General features: G+C 41.1%; 1 pseudogene; it reads left to right on the forward strand.

Moving 5' to 3' along the window:
• The first annotated feature begins 1,780 nt into the window (after positions 1-1,780).
• Positions 1,781-1,950, forward strand: LOC119471607 (annotated as a pseudogene).
• The last annotated feature ends 741 nt before the right edge of the window (positions 1,951-2,691 follow it).

Consider the following 2,691-nt stretch of genomic DNA (forward strand, 5'->3'; position numbering starts at 1 on the left):
ATTTAATTCACAGGTGATCTGTAGGAATATGAAGTCTTATGGGATATTTTCTTTACTTCAAACAAAACCCCTTTCCATGCAAACCTCCCTGCATAGTGAGTACTGACTTTTTCTTCCAAGATAGAAAGTGCTTAGTGTATGGATATCACCTGGAGCTCTCTGTGGCTGTGGAGCAGTCTGAGTGCCCATATTGGAACTGCCAATTATTTTAATGGCCCCGCCCATTTCACTACTATTGGACCACAACTCTTAATTAAAGTCACTTCAAAGACCCCGAACAGATTGATCCACATGTGAATGTTACCCAAACTGTCTTCAAAAGGAGGAGGAACTCTAGTCTTACGTTCCTTTGAACCTACTGTTGCTCATTTACTAGTATTTACTTTGCATGGCCTGTGGCTGAACCATGGAAATTGGAAAACAAACTCCTATTCAGCAAGTCATGTCAAAGGTGACTGCAGAGCCACAGAGTCGGCTGTGGGACAGACATTCTTTCTGATCAAGAGGCCTCTTCTGCAGCGCTGCTGTCTCCACAGTTACATACCTGTCCGTGGAAGACTTTCGTTTATCTTGTCTATGTGGGAAGTCCTAGACGATGCCATCGATCTGGGAGATGAGAGAGATGCCCATATGACATGCCGACAATAGTTGTGGGGCAGAATAAAAAAAAAGAAAAAGAAAATTAGCTGGACCCTGAACAAAGATCTTTTGAGCTGTGCTATGACTGTAGAGAAGATCCAATCGGTGCTCTGTTCAGAAACATACTTCGTATTCTTTCAGACACACAGTGAAGCAAGCATTTTCACTTAAGAACATAAAATGGGTACCGTCCAAGGATTCAGTGAAGAGGAAGACAGGAAATAACTACATCTCTGAGTTTTCTTAAAGCGGAAAATCAGACTCTCCCCAGAAGGAAGAAGCTGCGGCATGCATCACTGCCTCATAGTCATTTACGGGGAATGTGTTTCCTGTTGACTATTCTTCTGGCAGAATCGGAAAGGGGTATGAAATGTGCCCGATGTGACGGTTTCTGAGTTCTGTGGTCCCCAAACTAGAGTTGCTGATATTATTACTAGTCTGTGTTGAACACTGAAAAATGGTAAGATTTTATTCCTCAGAGACATATTCAAGTACATTTTAAAGTTCATTTAGATGTGAAAAATGTAAGAACCCAGATTGAGTTACATGTATTTGCTTTTCCTGGAAAAGAAATGCTTTGCATATATGCATTTCTTATTTGATTGTGTTTTAAGGTTAAATGGTGAGAGCTTTTCACAAGACCTGTGAAAGAGCACCAGAAAAGTATTAAGGGCTTTGCACCATCTCGACCGTCATCATCGTCATTGCTAATAGAATCCTCTGGAGGCCTCGCTGACTGCCATGTTTGTAATGGAAGCCAAGTCCCATTCATGTCACAAGAAGTGAAATAAAGACGAAGTTTTTCTTAGGGGAAGGTCCTTCTTTGACTAAGGGATTTGCTGCCAAACTCACAGTGCTGTCGCCAGCTGACCTTTAGGGCAAGGTGCAAAGTCCATCTGTTTCCCCAGACTTTTACTCCATAGGGGCTAATTTGAGATGAAATTTCTCAGTCATGATACTGAAGCAATGTGAATGTGAATGTTTATTTAGTGCTGGCTTTTCTGTCTAACATCATAGTTTATAGATATTCCAAATGCCTCACAAAAATAGACCAATATATTCATTTAAAACACTATAAAATGTTATTAACAAGTCTAATTGAATAAAATAAGTTAAATAAAAGGATAATAATTTTAAATACATTGCTTCTCGGCCTTTTGGCTAAGATCAAGTGTAATAATTTTAAATACATACTAAGAATACAAATTCAAATACATTGTGGCAGAAATAGCACATAATGTTTTCAAAGCGTTGTGCTTTAATCACCATTTAGATCTCAATATAGCTGAACTAAAAGCAGGTGAAGAGAAAAATATAGGAAAGTGTCTATTAAAATGTCTTTTGGAGACCAGGCGTGGTGGCTCACACCTGCAATCCCAGCACTTTGGGCGGGTGGATCGCTTGAGCCCAGGAGTTTGAGACCAGCCTGGACAACGTAGCAAAACTCCATCTCTACAAAAAATACAAAGCATTAGCTGAGTGTCATGGTGCATGCCAGTAGTCCCAGCTACTCGGGAGGCTGAACTGGGAGGATCACCAGAGCCTGGGAGGCAGAGGTTGCAGTGAGTTGTGATCATGTACCATGCCTGGGTGACAAGAATAAGACCTTGTCTCAAGAAAACAAAAAACAAAACAAAAAGTCCTATGGAGAGGGCAATGCCAATGACGGTGATTTAATGCATCTACTGCACAGAATACTACTCCACCATTGGAGTTGTTGCTATTGCAAAAGCCCTCTGCAAGGTTAGCTCCATACGCAGCATCCCTAGATTCCACAACTCCAGTTAAAATCACAACTACATCACATCCTGACCTCATCAACCTTGGTTATGTCACTCTGGCGTGGTGTTTGCAGACACGAAGAAAGGAGAAGCAAGAAGCAGGCGGCTAGAGACACAGCCGATAGAAGAGCTAGCTATCTCAGCCTCCATTCATTGCCTGTTTCCCACTCCGTCCTTCCCCTCAAAGATCTGCTTTCTAGAATTTTCTATTATACTATGAGTGAGAGACACTGGATATGAAATACTTCCTTCTTATCATAGCATTATCTAA

This window comes from Cebus imitator, unplaced genomic scaffold (genome assembly GCF_001604975.1).
Source record: "Cebus imitator isolate Cc_AM_T3 unplaced genomic scaffold, Cebus_imitator-1.0 Scaffold65, whole genome shotgun sequence".
NCBI classification, from domain to species: Eukaryota; Metazoa; Chordata; class Mammalia; order Primates; family Cebidae; genus Cebus; species Cebus imitator.